Source organism: Notamacropus eugenii, chromosome X (assembly GCF_028372415.1).
Source record: "Notamacropus eugenii isolate mMacEug1 chromosome X, mMacEug1.pri_v2, whole genome shotgun sequence".
NCBI lineage: Eukaryota > Metazoa > Chordata > Mammalia > Diprotodontia > Macropodidae > Notamacropus > Notamacropus eugenii.
Window position 1 is genome coordinate 17,578,467 of NC_092879.1, and position 18,094 is coordinate 17,596,560.

The following is an 18,094-nucleotide window of genomic DNA, read 5'->3' on the forward strand; positions in this document are numbered from 1 at the left end:
TGGGAGCTCTTGGTTTAGTCCCGAGATTCTGGGTCTTTTCCAAATTGTCCTCAAACCTGAGCGTGGGCGTGGTTTCAACGTGATTGCCCATATCCCCCCACCCCATTTTGAAGTTGGGGAAACTGAGACCGGGGGAGGGATGGCCCCTCTAGGAAGTTGACTTTTGAATTCAGATAGTTTTCCACCCCCTCGCTGGATGTTCAGGCCGCTACATGCCCTCCCCTTGCTCAGTCTCGCCTCAGTCCTCACCCCCCTCCCCGGGTAACAACTGCTAGATGATTGGCTGGTGCCTTTCACAGCATCGCTTCGATGCCCACAAGAGGAGAGCCTCCAGCGGCTCGCTGTCCTTCCTCTTCCCAGCCACGTTCCTGGGAACAGCCACACTCTGGGACAGAAGACTTTCATGGAAGACTGTTAGTGCCAACGACGTTGTCACTTTCGCAGGGTTATCTGGGACTCGGGCTCCTTACCTGTTCCTTCTTGCAGCCTGACCACGCTTGTCTTCTAAGCGCTTTGTCTCTCTGTGCCCATCACTGAACCGTTCTCCTGTTTGCCATGTAGATTCCGTCGAATAATTGGATGGTAAGAGAAAAACACTCATCTGAGTTGAGGGATGTCTAAGAAAGTTCCTTCTTCAAAGGGCTTTTAAAAGGGTCAAAAAATGTATTGATTGTCCTACCCAAAAAGGGTATACGTATTTGGATGGTTCTGTGCTTTTAAATCTCAGCACTTAGGACCTGCGTGACTGCTCAGTCACCAAAGACCTTGACAGATGATTGCTGATGCCAAAAATGTCACCATACGAATGGGAGATGGTGGGGATGTTGGATTATCTGGTACATGGGATTTCTTCTCCATGCTTATCTCTACGCCCCAAATGATTCCAATACACATTTAGATGATGAGAAAAAAAACCAAGAAATTCCTATATCGACAGATGTCTAGGAAAGTTCCTCCTTCAGAGGGCTTTTACAAAAGTTGAAAATATATTGATTTTGTTGCAAAATAAAAAAATACGTGTGTGTTTTTATTGTTCTGTGAGTTCCTGTAGATCCAGAGATCCACTCAGATATGAAATGAAGCAAGAGTGAGCTTTGCCTTTGTCCTGGTGTTGATACATTCGGATCCCATAAGAATTGGGCCTAGTTCATCTGGGGATTTCCTCTTGGGAAGGTGGGGAGGTCTCCCCGAGTGTCTGTAAGGGCCACTCAAGCTTGTTCTATAACTTCTACTTATGACATGCAGAGACCCCAGCAGGGGGTCTCAAATCATGTCACATGTGCACTCCCTCAAACTTTACAGCTTTGGTGGACCCAGTAGTAAGGGAGTGGGACCAGACCTTTGCAGGGACAATATATAGGATCAAAGACCTAGGTGGCCATCTAGGCTTGGACCTGCAGGTAGAGACCCTGAGGCAGAGAGAGCCACATTGATCTTGGCCATAACCCTGGGTTTGAGACCTTTCCTACCTGGTCTTCTCCCTACACAGAGATCCTGAAAGGCCCTTCCTGCATGCACTGATCTCCAGTGTGAGAAGCTCACTTCCATCCTCCTACTTCCTCTAGGAACAACTGCCCCAAATGAGGTGGGGCTATGTTGTGTTTCAGTTTCTCTTTCCTAAGGCTGTGTGCCCTGACCAGCTCTGTCAGGCCTACAGTCCTGTATGGTTGGCCCAACAGTCTGACTTGTCCCTCTCAGGCAGAGGTCCTTAGTCCTTACTCTGAACTAACTTTGGTCTCTGCTCACCTCTTCCTGCCTCAGGGCTGGGGGCTCTACCCTTAGGGTTAACACATTCACACTGGGTTTTTTTTGCAACCTGGGGGAATTCTCAGTCTTTTATATTTGCCTTTCCAACTCCTGCCCCTCTCTCCTGTAGCTGCTACACACACACACACACACACACACACACACACAAACACACACACACACACGTTACTCACATACCTACAAACTTCACTGCCACCAGGTCATACAAATTACCCTGAGTCATCAAGACAGTAGTGGTAGTGGTAGTAGTAGTAGTAGTAGTAGTAGTAGTAGTAGTAGTAGTAGTAGTAGCAGTAGTAGTAGTAGTGGTAGTAGGTCAAGCAGGTGGTACAGTGGACGGAGTGTCAGGTCTGGGATCAGGAAGATTTATCCCAGTCTCAGACACTTACTAGCTGTGGGACCCTGGGCAAGTCACTTAATCTCTGCCTCAACTTCCCCATCTGGAATATGAGCTAGAGAAGGAAATGGCAAGCCATTCCAGTTTCTTTGCCAAGAAAACCCTAAATGACTGAACAACAACAAAGTAGTAGTAGTAGTACAAGTAGTAGTCAGAACTAGCATTTATTTTTTTTAAATAATTATTTTATTTGTTTTCAGTGTTATATAATCACTTTCACATATCTTAGATTTTTCCCCTCCCCAAGAAGGCTTGCAATCTTTTATAGGTTCTACACATACCTTCCTATTAATTATAAATATAAATTAAATATAATTTAATTAAATATTATTCCTGTTAAATATAATTTCATATAATATTCATGTTGAATAGAAGGATTAAAATGAATGGTAGAAACCATAAAACAAAACAAAATGAGACAAAACATAATAGAAAAGAAAACGGTCTGCTTCATTCTGTGATCCAAATCCATAGTTCTTTCTCTGGATGTGGAAGGCATTTTGCGTCAAAAGTCCATTGGAGGTTTTTTAGGTCCTTGAAATGCTATGAAGGACCAAGTCTACCATAAAAATTCATCACACACTGTGGTTGTTGCTGTGTACAAAGTTCTCCTGGTTCTGCTTCTTTCACTCAGCATCAGTTCGTATGAGTCTTTCCAGGCCTCTCTGAAGTCTTCCTGTTCATCATTTCTCACAGCACAACAGTATTCCCCATTCCCCAGTTGATGGGCATCACTTTGATTTCCAGTTTTGGGCCACCACAAAGAGAGCTGCTATAAATATTTTTGTACTTTTGGGATCCTTTCCCATTTTGGGGATCTCTTGGGGATACAGTCCTAGAAGTGATAGTGCTGGGTCAAAGGGTATGCACATTTTGTAGCCCTTTGGGCATAGTTCCAAATTGATCTCCAGAATGATTGGATCAGCTCACAACTCCACCGACAATGAATTAGTGTTCCAATTCTGCACATCTTCTCCAACATTTTTCATCTTCCTGTTTTGTCATGTTAACCAATCTGATAGGTGTGATGTGGTACGTCAGAGTGGTTTTGATTTGCATCTCTCTTATCAATAGTGATTTAGAGTGTTTTTTCATAGGACTATAGATAGCTTTAATTCCTTCCTTTGAAAACTGCCTGTTCATACCCTTTGACCATTTATCAATTGGAGAATGACTTTTATTCTTGAACATTTGACTCAGTTCCCTGTATGTTGTAGAAGTGAGGCCTTTATCACAGACACTAGTTTCAAAAATTCCCAGTTTTCTGCTTCTCTCCTAATCTTGGTTGCAGTGAGTTTGTTTCTGGAAAAACTTTTCAATTTAATATAATCAAAATTATCCATTTTTCATTTCATAATGTTTTGTACCTCTTGCTTAGTCAAGAATTTTTCCATTCTCCCTAAATCCAATAAATACACGATTCCTTGCTCCACTAATTTGTTTATAGTATCAATCTTTACATCTGGATCATGTACCCATTTGGACTTTATTCCTGTGTCAGGCTATGCCCAGTCTATGTCTATGCCCTGTTTCTGCCACACTGTTATCTAGTTTTCCCAGCAACTTTTGTCAAACTTAGTTTCTTCTTTGCCTATTCCAATTCCTTCAATTTCTTTTTCTTCTCTTATTGCTGCAGCTAATATTTCTAGTACCATACTGAATAATTGTGGTGATGATGGGCATACTTGTTTCACCCCTGATCTTATTGGAAATGCATCTAACTTATCCCCTGTTCGTCCTGGAGGCTGATGAGCTACCCGAGTCTACTCACCTTTCGCAGGTCTTCGGAGGCCAACCGGATAAACGTACTGAGAGAAGAGACTTTCCAGAGTCAAACAAGGGTTAGGCTTTATTCAGGGTCTTAGTTACATATCCATATGCAGGGTGAATTCTTCCTCAGGAGAGAGGAATCCTCCTCCTCCCAAGGGGCAAGGATCATACAGCAAGAGGATGGGAGTGGAAGAGGGGAGGGACCCTCTTCCCTCCAAGGGCCCCGCAGCAAGAAGAGCCCCTGGAGGGGACCCCCGCATTCAGAAGAGGGCCTTCAGGCTTTCCCGTCCCTACTTAAGCTCTCCCGCCGCATAGTTTGCATGTGAATACAGTGCATGCTCTCAGCCCCTAGCTAATTAACAACAGGTATGCTCAGTCCACTGACCAATCTCAAGGGTGGGATGCTCTCCCCAGCTTCCCACTGAGAAGAGGTGGAAATGCAGTAGATAGCCTGTGTTTCACGCCTCAATCCCCAGCTGTTCCCTGAGGGGCCTCGTGAGAACTCTGAGGTTTAGAGGTCCTCACTTTTACCTGCCCGAGACTGTCTACGTGAAAACTGAGCTTACACCCCAACAATTCCCATTGCATAAAATGCTTGTTGAAGGTTTTAGGTAGATACTGCTTATTATTTTATGGAAAGTTCCATTTATTTCTATGCTCTCCAGTGTTTTCAATGGGAATTAGTGTTGAATTTTGTCAAAAGCTTTTTCTGCATTTCTTGAGACAATCGAGTGTTTTTTGTTAGTTTTGTTATGACAGATAACGCTAATAGTTTTCCTAATATTGAACCAGCCCTGCATTCCTGGTCAAAAATTTCTCCATTCTCCATAAATCTGACAAATGTAGTATTCCTTGCTCCCCTAGTTTGTTTATATTATCCATCTTTATAACTACATCATGTATCCATTTTGACTTTCTTCTTGCGTACATTGATCTATGCCCGGTTTTGTAACCTGCAACTTTGCCAAAGTTGTTTATCATTTCAAGTAGTTTTTCACTTGATTCTCTAGAATTGGTGATAATGGACGTCCTTTATCCCCACTGTTATGCAATATGGTACTAGAAATGTTAGCTTTCGCAATGAGAAGAAAAAGAAATTGAAGGAATTAGAATAGGCAAAGAAGAAATTAAGTTATCACTCGTTTCAGATGATATGATGATATACTTAAAGATTCCTAGAGAATCACATAAAAATACTTGAAATAATAAACAACTTTGGCAAAGCTGCAAGTTACAAAATAAGCCCACATAAATCATCTTCATTTCTATATGTTACTAACAAAGCCCAACAGCAAGAGAAAGAAAGAGAAAGTCCATCTAAAGCTACAGTAGACAATGTAAAATATCTGGGAGTCTACCTGCTGAAACAAACCCAGGGACTATACGAACACAATTACAAACAATTTTTGCACAAAGTAAAGTCAGAGCTAAGTAAGTGGAAAAGCATCAGTTGCTCTTGGGTAGGCTGATCTAATATAATAAAAATGACAATTCTACTTAAATTACTTCACTTCTTCAGTGCTATGCCAATCAAAATACCAGAAAACTATTTTTTAGAGCCAGAAAAAGATAATTTCAAAATTTACCTGGAAGAACAAAAGGTTCAGAATATCAAGGGAACTAATGAAAAAAATGCGTGGGAAGGTGACCTAGCCCAACCAGATCACAAATTATATTATGAAGCAGCAATCATCAAAACCGGTTGGTATTGGCTAAGAAATAGAAGGGTAGAGCAATGGAATGGATTAGGTACTCAAGAAACAGTAGACAGTGAATATAGCAATCTACTGTTGATAAAACCAATGACCCCAGCTTCTGGGGTAAGGACTTATTGTTTGAAAAAAAAACTGCTAGGAAAACAGGATAACAGTGTGGTGAAAACTGAGCATAGACCAATGCCTGACACCATACACAAGAAAAATTTCCAAATGGATACATAATCTATGTATAAAAGTTGATACTACAAACACATTAGGGAAACAGGGAATAGTGTATTTTCCAGATTTGTGGAGAATGGAGACATTTTTGACCAAACAAGAGATAGAGAACATTATGAAGTGCAAAATTGATCATTTTGATTACATTAAATTGCAAAGTTTTTGCACAAACAAACCCAATGCAACCAAGATTAGGAAGGAAGTAGAAAACTGGGAAAGAATTTTTTGCAACTAGTGTGTCTGATAAAGCCTTCATTTATAAAATATATTGTATTCTTCCTTCGTTTTTGAAGAAGACCATCATATCAGAGAAATGATGATATGACTTGCACTTGAGTTTGTTTTGAGTGAGGGAGGGATGTGCAAGGTCACCAGCCTCACTTTCTCCTCCTGATTCATCTGGATCCAGTGACAAGATATTCATCGAGATGACTGGAGATGGCCCAGGATGCAGTAGGAGACTAAAAAATGTACATTCCTGCCCTCCAGTAGTTCACAATCTAATGAGGGAGGTAGCATGGAAACCAGTATATAAAGAGAAGATACATAAAGAACAAATTAAAGATTATCAATAGTAGGAAGGCCCAAGAATTAAGCAGGAATGAGAAAATGTTTCCTGTATAAAGGAGAATTTTAGACAGCACTCCAGGGAATCCTGTAGGTGGGGATGAAGAAGAGAATTCCAGGCATGATGCACAACCTGAGAAAATGGCCAGGGAAAGATAGATGATATGTAGACTATACAGGGAGACATATTTTTTTGTCTTGCTCTCTCAAGATATTGTAATATTCCTTTTAGAATCTAGATGTCAACGAATAATTGCAACTTTCCTCAATGACAAAAAAAAATTGCCAGCGTGAGGTACATAGATAGATATGTGTTAAAATCGTATCCTTTTCTGGTCGCCTGACTACCATCCCTTTTCTACTCAGTATATAAATTTCAGCAGAAAATTAGATGGCAAAGAATATTCCAGAAATCACATACAAACCATCCCAAAGATCAAAAGAACATAATTTACAAATTGTTTCACATATTAGCTAAATTTGACATGCTGGTAAGATGCACTGAATCATGGGAAACCATCGTAGTGTTCCTTGTCAAGGCTTCTGGTCCCATGCTATGTAAATTCCTGACAAAATTTAGAACTCAGCTTCAGACCTGCAGTAGTTTCAGACCATCAGGACATCAAGAAAATGCTGATAACTTTGGAATGATGACTTTAAAGTTTTACTGATAACTTTGAGGTGATTTGGAGATGATGCCCTAAGGCCAAGGTGGTACAGAAAGGAGTTGATTTGTTTCCCTAAAAAGACTTATAAAGATGAGACTCAAACTTCTCCACCTTCCCCCCCAACTCTCTTCCACCTCCATCAGGTCCATGATGCCCAGTGCTCTCTACTACAGTTTTGTGGCTGATATTCTCCGCCTCTCTTCCTCCCTATCCTCTTCCACACGCTACCTGCTTTCTTCCCATTCCCTCTCCCCTTCTTCTGTTTTTCTCCGTACTACTTTTGCCTCTGTTTCTGTGCATTTTTAAAGTGTGAGTGCCACCCTGTTTCCCAATGCCAAGTGATCTTTCCGAGCAAATAACCAAAGAACCAGGAGTTTCGACCGAATTTCATAATTTAATTATCAGTTCAGGTAACAGGTAAAAAGGCAAAGTTACAAAATTTATTAGGTGCTTAAGTACTGTAAGTATAATGCTGAGTTTAAAAATACAAGAAAGAGAAAACAGTCCCTCCCCTAAGTGAATTTTTATTCTAGTGAGGAAGACACAACTCAGGAGCACTTGAAATACTAAGAGAAGAGAAGGGTTTAGAGCTGGTGGCTGGAAGGTGAAGTGGAGGCTTGGTTCCAGGCAAGATGAAGGGTAATCTCCTTTATCGGAAGACGTCTTTGAAAGTACAGCTCTGGGTGGATGGAAGGGTGTTGCTGTCCTGGACAGTGATAGGGAAGTTCAGGAAAGGGGAAAGATAATGATTTCTCTTGTGAACATGTTGAGTTTGAGGCATTAATTTCAAACTAGCAAGCTACCATTTCTTTCTTCTTAACCCTCTTTCCTTCCCTGTATAGGGAAGTGGAAGGTTGCTTCATAGTATATAACTTCTTTTGTTGAGCAAAGTTAGTGATACCATCCTAAACATGATATGAGAAGTAAGCCCAGTTCTAGGCAGAAGGAGCATCTTATGGGAAGGTGGTTTTCTCCAGGATAACTTTGAATTTCTATGAAGGGTTTATTTCAATTAAGCTTAGACCCATGTAAGTAATGATATTGATAATATTAACACCAACAATAGTAATAGGAGCAGCAGAGTAGTAGGAGCAGCAGCAGCAGTAGTATAGCAGTAGCAGTCAGTCATATTCGCTGCTACCATTATCGTTGTCATCGTCATAGTAGGAGGAGGAGGAGGAGAAGTCATAGTAGTAAAGGCAGCAGCAGCAGTAGTATGGTGAGTGAAAGGTTAAATGACTGAGGAAACAAAGGTTCAAGTTATTCAATACTCAAGATATTCTTATATCGCCTTATTAATTACTACATTATAATTTCTTAGCAAATAAGTACCAGGCCTTCTTCAGCTTTGGCACTGGACCCTGAATACAGGGGAAGACAGATTTTTATGAATTAAAAGCAATTAGTTAAGTAAGACCAGTTAATTAATAGAAAACAGTTCACTGGGACACAAAATTAGGTAACCTAATTTCTAATTGGAGGAAAGGTTATGGACTTTCCAAGTTTGGAAAGTTTGGAGGGGGAGAGTGAACAGGTATAATTGCCTGGAATCAGAAAAACAAGTGGTGTTCCACTCCACCCCCACCCCCACCCCCCAATCCTGCCAAGTGTCTGTATTCAATAAAAGGAATGGGGAAATAACTTGTTGTTGCTCGATTTGGGGTCAGTTTTCAAATAAGACGTATAGGTTGCTTGAGATTTGTAATTGTGAGAAAACTCCTTGCAGCAGTTCATGGTTAAGGGTCTGTAAGTGTCAGGTAAAGGTGTTACAGCTTCCTAGCCAGACAGGGCTTAGTTCAAATACTGCAATAAAGTTTTCTGACAGTTCTCATAATTGAACAAACTTTTCTCAGAAGACATAAATTGTCTAGACCCAAGGGAACTGAGCTGCCTGTGCAATTAGGTCAAAGATGGAGTCAGTGTGATTTACTTAATTTCCACTGTCACTTGCTATTGTAATCATAGTAGTAGTAGTAGTAGTAGTAGTAGTAGTAGTAGTAGTAGTAGTAGTAGTAGTAGTAGTAGTAGTAGTAGCAGCAGCAGCAGCAGCGGTACTGTTGGTAATGATGGTAGTGGTGAAGTGGTAGTCATTATGAAAATGTTTTTAGTTTATATTTGCCTAGTATTTTAAGATATGTTAAGCTTTTTGCAAATGTTACCTCATTTGGTCCTAACAAAAGTGTTCTCATTTAGAGGATTTTATTGCTCCCATTTTATAGATGACTAAATTGAGGCACAGAGAATTCAGCTGATTTCCCCATGTTCAAACATCTAGGTAGTGCCTGAAGCAGGCCTCCAGTTTAACTTTTTCTGCTTCTAAGTTCTATGCCACAGTGCAGTTTAGCTGCTTCCCATGTTTTAGAAACTTGGAAATACCTACTGATTTATTATTAGTATAGCATCTATACATGTGGGTCTTCCAAATTAGATTTGCATCTACTTTTCCCACATTTTTTGGTCTACTTTGTGTTTCATTCCTCAATTAAGTCAGAGTATGACATCTTTCTCCTGAAAGGTTCATACCTTTTCATTAAATCCTGATGAAGACCAGCATTACTCATACCAGATCACAAAAATACTGGTGACCATTTGGTGATCAGCAAGTACTCTTTGATCATACCTAGATCCTTAACATATATACAGGACTGTGCAGGGAGGGGGAAGGGGATAATCCTAACTAGAAGGAAAATGGCAAGAGTGACCTTTGACAACTTTGATTACAGCTAGTGACTTCATAATTTTTTCTCTCCTGTCCCTTCCTGCTATGTTCCTCCATATTCAGTAAAAATAGCAGTCAGTAGAAAGCATCCCATCTACTCTCACTTCCATCCTCCTCCTATTGCATTGTACCAGAGTCCCAGAAGGATAAGAGAGCCAAGACGCAGAAATCAGAGGTGGCTCAGGACAAAAGGGGAAAACCAGAGTAAAGGGGAAAAAAAGAGAAAATCCTTTCATCAGATCTGCTTTCCTTGAATTCAAAAGGTAAAAGGTTTGTCTTCACATTTGGTTATGAAGTTTTTATTCTATCAAAAAGTGTTCTTTCTAAAAAAGGTAGTTAATTCAAGTGGGAAAGATAATCGCTGGAGATGACCTTGAAGTTTCTCTCAGTCTGACATTCTGTGAGCAACAGATTCTTTGACATTCAGTATTCCAAAAATCTTTCAACTATGATGTCCCATTTCCTCAGGTCTCTTCCCCCTCTAGCATTTTTGATTTCTAGAGACCTTGAGTTTAGACTTTGGGTCTCACACAGCAACATACTGGGATAGGATACCAAGAACCACCTACACTCAAGCCCTCCCCCTCTACACAAAGTCCAGAGACTCTACCCCCAGTTTCTAATGTCACTGTACTCCAGATCTTTTTAACTGGACTCCTGTGTTCACCCTCCACATCTGGTTGTGAACCTTCTCCCACAGTCTCCAGCCAGAAATGTTTTCTCTCCACCAAGAAGTCTGTAGAAAGAAGTCAAGAAAAAGAAAATGGAAGTATAAAATTAGCCAATGAGAAGACGTATTCCTCTTTGCAGATGATATATGGTATATTTAGATCACTCTAGAGAATAAAAAAAAAATTAAAAAAAAAACTAGTGAAACAATGAAAAACTTTAGCAAAGTTGCAGGATACAAAATAAACCCATGTAAATCATCCACACTTCTGTAATACTACCAACAACTACCTGCAGGAAGAGATAGAAAGAAAAATTCCATTTAAAATAGCTACAGACAATATAAAATGGCTGGGAGCCTCCCAGCCAAGACCAACCCATGGATTACATGAAAATGATGACAAAATACTCTTCACACGAAGACAGATGTAAACAAGAGGAGAAATATGAAGTTGTCATAGGTAGGCTAAGCCAATAAAAATGACATTTCTTCCTAAATGAATTGACTTAGTGCTACAAAAATCTATCCAAGACTTATTTTATAGAACTAGAAAAAATAATAATCAAATTCATCTGGAAAGAACATAAGGTAAATAATTAGAAGGGAATTAAAGAAAAAATGTGAACAAACGCAGTGAGGCAGTACTAGATTTGAAAGTATAATACAAAGTAGTGATCATGAAATCCATCTGGTACTAGCTAAGACACAGAGGTATGAATCGGTGGAATAAATTATGTACACAATACACAGTATAAAATGACCACATTAGTCTAGTATTTGGCAAACCAAAATATCCAAACTTTGCCAGGAAGAGATCAATATTTGACAAAAATTGCTAGGAACGCTGGAAAGCAGTTTGGCAGAACCGAGTATAGATGATCATCATGTCCTAACATATACCAATATGAGTTCAAAATGGGTGCATGATTTTTGTATAGACGGTGCGAGGAAAAATGGATCTATAAGAGCTGTGGATAAAAGAACACTTTACATCCAAACAAGAGCTAGTGAGAATTGTGGGAAGTAAATTAGATAATTTTGATTACGTGAAATTTAAAAAGCTTTTGCACAAAAACTCCAATACAGGCAAAATTAGTAAGAAAATAGGTAGATGGGGGGAAATTGAAAGCAAGTTTCTCTGATAAAGATGATATTTTTCAAACGTAAAAGGAACTGAGCCAAATTTACTTTTAAAAAAGAGGCATTCCACAATTGGTCAATAGTCAATCAATATGAACAGGCAGTTTTCAGGAGAAGAAATAAAAGCTATAAATTATGACGTGAAAAAATGCTCTGTGTCACCACAAATTAGAGAAATGCAAATGAAACTAACTCTGAAAGACCACCTCAAACCTATAAGACTGACTAACATGACAGAAAAGGAAAATGACAAATGCTGGAGGGGATGTGGAAAAATTGGGAAACTAATGCCCTCTTGGTAGAATTGTGAACTAGTTCAACCGTTATGGAGAACCATTTGTAACTATGCGCAAAAGACTATAAAAGCATGTATACCCTTTGACAAAGTAAAACCACGAAGAGGGGGAGGGTTTGACACATTGTTCAAGGACATGGACAAGGAGTGGCCGGGCATGGAGAAGTAAGAGCAGAAGGAAGAACACATGGCTAACGGGGCCAGCCATTCCAGGGCCTGGTTGGAGCTGACAGGAAGAATACGCTTGTAGGCAGACAGATGGAGCTGGACATGGAATATTTAGGAGTGACACGGACACGCGGTTCCCCAAGGCAGATGGACAAAATACAAAAATCATCAACCAAACAATCTGGCGGGTCAGCAGACTGAAACCAAGGTCTCCTCTCTCAGCACTGGAGGTCTCAAGCCAAGCCCTGATCCAGTAGTGCTGGTGGTTGTCTCTCTATAGGTCCCTTCTGCTTTTACGTGGAGGACTTTTTAAAGGTTTTTTGGGAGGTGGCAGGTAGGAGGTGACAGAGGTCCAAGCCCAGCAGCAGGAGCAGAAATGTTTTATTTTATTATTTTCTTGTGTTTCTCCTTCTCTCTCTCTCTCTCTCTCTCTCTCTCTCTCTCTCTCTCTCTCTCTCTCTCTCTCTCCCCCTCTCTCTCTCCTGTCATTCCTCTAATGTCTGCTTTTCATAAGGACAGTGCCTTCTTTTATCTGCCCAACTTTTTATCACTACTTTTGTTTTCTCTTATCTCCTTCTCTTACTTACCTCTAGGGCGAGATGGAATTTTAGGATCAATTGTGTCAATATTTATTTTCCCTTTTTGAATGAATTTAGTTGACTGAGCTCCAAGAACTGGCTACCTGACATTCCCAGCCCCAGCCCCTCCCCACCCTGCATTTTTCAATCCAATGCAAAAGCTCTTCCTTGCATGCCTATTTAATATGCAATCATTTCCCCCATTCTTTCTCTCCGTTCTACCTTTTCCCAGAGCATCCATATTTCTCCCCTATTTTTTTTTACATCATCCCCACCTTATTTGGCTCATTCTCAAACCCTGTTTCTAGAGAGAATCCTTCTACCTACTTGAATAACGATAAAATTCTTAGAAGATATGCATTTCATCTTCTCTTAGAGAGAGAGTTCAACCGTATCGTTTCGCTTATGGAGTCTCTTTCATATTTACCTTTCAATGCTTCTTTTGAGTCTTTTATTTCAAAGTCACATTTTCTTTTCAGCTCTGGTCTTTTCATCAGGAATGCTTCAGAGACCTCTGTTTCATTATTCATTTTTTTCTCGATGTGTTTCCCCAGAGAGTAAGCCTATAGTAACTGGAATGTTGTCAGAGAGAGCATCTTCTGCCACAAGTATCTTTTCTTCGGAATGTTCAGAGAGTAGAGGTGGTTCCCCAGAAAGCAAGCCTGGAGTAAGCAGAATGTTCTCAGATTGTGTCTTCAGCCCCAAATGTCTTGTCTGCTGAGTGTTCGGAGGCTAGATGTGCTTCCCCAGAGAGTTAGCCTGTAGTAATTGAAATGTTCCCAGAGAGACTGTCTCCTGCCACAAGTATCTTTTCCTCTGAATATTCAGAGAGTAGACGTGCTTTCCCAGAGAGCAAGCCTGTAGTAAGTAGAATGTTCTCAGAGTACTCCACCCATAAGTATCTCATCCACTGAATGTTCAGAGGCTAGATGTGTTTCCCCAGAGAGTAAGCCCGTAGTAACTGGAATGTTCTCAGAGAGTGTGTCTTCTGCCTCAATTGTCTTTTCCTCTGCGCACTATAGTTATGTTGACTACTTTTCCCTCTTAAAACAACAACAAAAAATATCATTTGTCACATGGCAAGGCTCTCAGGGAGGAGGAGAGGAAGATGGAGAGACACGTGGGATAACATGATATAAGGTACAGAAAACACCAATAAAAAGCTTTTAATTGAGGTCAAGTATCTAAATGTTATTCATGGGGAGGTGGGAAGGGGAAAGAGAGGGGTCTTGGATGTGCAGAGTGATTCTCTGCAGCCTCAGGATCAGAGTTTGCCTTGAGACTTCCAGCGCTGAAAGAAGAGATTTTACGATGTTCTGCCCATTTATCTTTGTGTCTGAAATCTACCTGGCTGTCTTCTATCCATTCGTGCTTGTGTACCGGGTGTCTTTCTTCGATTCATGTGTAACAGCCTTTCCTTTCCTGTTTGTGGCCGTGTCACGCCTCCAGGTGTCTATCCCTGGCTTGTTTTTCTTTTCGATTCTAGTCAGGCCATCATGTGAATGGCCCCACCATCATCTGATCCTTCTCTTGCTCTGACTTCTTGGTCTCTGGGTGCCACATGTCCTTAAACCATCTGCTTGCACCCTCCCTTCACTGTCACCCTCCCTTGCCCAACAGTCCATTTACACAAAGCAAGAACTCTAGTTGAAATAACAGCAACAAAAACCGACGGCATAAGAGTAAAGGTATTTGGCAGGAATTTGATAGAACAACACCTCACAGAATGTATCAAATTAAACTATAAGGGAATACTTGAAGTAAATATGATCATTAAAATGATAGTGAGAAGTGAGGAAGACTATAAATGAAGCATATAAAATATGAAGCTATAATCATTAAAAATTGCTGTAACTTAGACCAACACCTCCCTAAGTTATCCATTCCTTAGGTATAGATTTAGGTCTCCTACACAGAGAAATACGAATGGCCTAAGTAAACAATCAACAAGCATTTTTTAAGTACTTCCTGCAAAACAGGAACTGGGCTAGGTTCTAGAGATGCACTGTCCCCAGCAACTAGAAGCTTAGGTTCTAATGAGACAGAAAATACATAAAAGTATGTGAATATTAAAGACAAAATAAAGGCAAAGTACAAGGTAGACTGAAAGCCAGGTCACTAACAGTTGGGATCAAAAAGGCTTCATGGAATAGGTGATGCTTGAACTGGGTCTGGATGGAAGAGAGGAATTCTCTGATGCCCAAGGAACTCTTCTTCAGAATCGGAAGGGCTCAGAGTTAAAGTTCTGTCTCACATCCATGCTAGCAGCATGACTACAATGAAGTCACCTAACCTCTCAGTACTCCAGACCACTCTGTAAGATCCCGGACACTTTCATATAGGTTGGCAAACTTACTGAGGAGGCAGAAAGATGAAAGAATGCTTGATTTGGAACATTTGGACTTGCCCTTGCCTGAGGCCCCTTGAGCCTGGATTTGAACCCACATTTTCCTAACACCAGGCCCAGTGCTCTAACCAGTGAACCTTTGAGATGGAAAGATTCAGAGATCCTAGAAGGCTATAGCCAAGTCACTCTCCAGGAGGCTACTATTTAAGAAAAAAGCTCATTCTCACTGCAGGGAAGTTCCAGAAGTGCTCAGTCCCTTCTAAATTCACCAGCCACCCTGAGGAAAAGCTCTAGTTGTCCTACCTGACTTGGGTACTCCCCAAATAGCTTTATGTACAGTAGGTGCAACAGTCTGTGAGTGGGAGCTATCACCCCAAAGAGAATGTAAACTGCTTTTAATGTAAACAGCTAGAGAAGCTTCAACTGTCCCAGGGGAAAACTTAGTGTAAATAAAAATAATCCCCGGTCATCCCTGGCTTGTGGCCTTTTTTGTTCTCCTCCTGCACAATACCTGGCCTGACCCATGGGCAGTGCAGGATAAAAACTCTGCCCTGTTGCCACCACAGGGCTGGTCTCCTGAGTAAATTGCCTTACACAACACAATTACTTCCAGGAAGCCCAGTAAATTCGACATATATAATCCTCATTGTCATGGCCTGCATCTTTCTTTGGAATCACACACCTTCCCATTAGGGTACAGCATAAGGAATTCCACCCCTTGGATGATGCGTGTCCTATCAAGTTTGTTCCCCCTGAAACGGAAACAGGAGAGCTTCAGGAAAAATGCTCTCAACATTGAATTTAATTAGCCCAGGCTGGCACCAAAATGGTGGAGAGAGGTTAAAAGGCTGGAAATTTGTTTCACTCTGGGTTTTTTTTTTGTGGGTTATCCTGCTCTAGAAGTTGTTTAGACTCATTTTAAACAGGTATTTGGAGGGTTTGGGGAGAAAGCTCAAATGAGTTCCTGCTTTTAACTCTGCCAGCATGGCTATCCCCACGCCCAATAGACACTTGTAACTCTTAAGAACTGTATCTCTAACAGGGCTGCGAGAAGGAGTATGTACAGACCTAGAACGTGTGTATAAATTGGCTTTGATGGCATGATATAAAAAATTAAGGAGTGAGAACTTGGGCTGTACAGGGAGAAGAAGGAAGGGAGAGGTAGAATGGAATAAATAATGTCACATTTCAAGGTGCAAAAGACCTATTGCAGTGCAAGGAAAGAAGGGAGGGGGTGGGCATGGCCTGAAACTTTTTCTCAATAGATTTGACTCAAAGAGGAAATGACATACACATTCAGCTGGATGTAGAGGGGGACGGGAATACGTGGGGGCACTGATGGAAGGGAGGACACATTGAAGGACGGGGTGGTCAGAATCAACGCACTACTGAGGAGGGATAGGGTGAGAGGGGAGGGAAAGAAAAGTATAAACAGTGTTAATACACAGTTAGTGATCATCACTGTAAATGTGAATGGGATGAAATCCCCCATAAAAGAGGAACAGATAGTAGAGTGGATTACAACCCAGAATCCCACTGTATGTTGTTTAGAAGAAACATTTGAAGCAGAGACACAGAGTAAAGGTTAAAAGCCAAGCAAATGGATTTTGCTTCATCTGAAGGAAGAAAAAACAAACCAGGAATAGCAATCTATATCTGATACAAAGGAAAAGCGAAAAAAGATTTAATGAAAAGAGTCACTAAGTACTTCTTGCTAAAATGCACCAAATGTTACAAGATCCATATTTCCATTAAATGAGTTACAGGAGAAAATTGACAGTAAAACTACTGGAGGGGGTCCTCACCTTTCTGCTCTCAGAACTAGTTCAATCTAACCACAAGACAAAGAGGACAGAACTTATGGAGGTGACTAGAATTTTAGAAAAGATAGATATGAAAGCACTCTGGACAGCAATGAGATAATGGCCATAATTTGTGGGATATATCTAAATTTTATATCACTAAAGGCTTACCTCAGTGACATAGGGAAAGAACTGATCAATCAGTTGGGCATGCAACTAAAAACGGTGGAAACTGAATGAATTGTAAATCCCCAACTAAACTATGATTTGAAAATATTAAAAATCAAAGGAGACTTAAAAGATGAAAAGTTAGAAAAACCACTAAACTAAGAAATCAAATGAAGGAATGAATGAATAGAAGAAAAGATAATGAAAATTAAATCATTTGGTTTAAAAAAGGAAAGATAAATACCAGATGACCAATACCAAAAATAAAAAAGGTGAATTCACCACCAATGAAGAGGAAATTAAAGCAGTGATTAAGTGTTACTTTGGCAGATGTATGTTAATAAATCTGACAATTGAAGTGAAAAAGATGAATACTTCCAAAAATATCAATTGTCCAGAGTAACAGAAAAGGGAATGGAATATGTAATCCCACTTTATAAAAAGAAATTGAACAAGCCATCGATGAACTCCCTAAGAAAACTTTCCCAGGGTGAGATGAATTCACAAGTGAATGTTACCCCACATTTAATTCCAATACTCTTTAACTTATTTCGCAAAATAGACAAAGGAAGAGTCCATTCACATTGCTTTTATGACACAAATATCGTGTTGATACCTAAACCGGAAAGAACTAAGACAGAGAAAGAAAACTATAAGCCAATTTCTCAAATGAATACTGATGCAGGAATTTTAAATAGAGTACCAGCAAGGAGATTGCAGCAATATATCACTAGGATCATGAATTAGGACCAGGTGGGATTTATACGTGGAATGTAGGGCTGCTTCAGTATTAGGAAAACCATCTACTTATGTGACCACGTTAATTAAAAAACAACAGCAGAAATCATGTTTGTCTCAAGAGTGGCAGAAAAAGTTTTTGGCAAAATGCAGCATCCATGCCTGGAAAAAACACTAGAGAACATAGGATTAAATGGACCTTTCATTAAAATGGTAAGCAATATCTCTCTACAACCATAGGCAAGCATTATCTGTCATGAGGATAAACTAGAAGTTTCCCCAATAAGATCAAGGGTGAAACTAGGACGTCCATTATCACCACTGTTATTCAATATTTTCCTGGCAATATTGGCTCTAGCAATA

General features: G+C 40.2%; 1 pseudogene; it reads right to left on the minus strand.

Annotated features, from left to right (window-relative positions):
* Positions 1–271: 271 nt before the first annotated feature.
* Positions 272–18,094, minus strand: part of LOC140516266 (transcription intermediary factor 1-beta-like) — a 45,580-nt pseudogene continuing 27,757 nt past the window's right edge.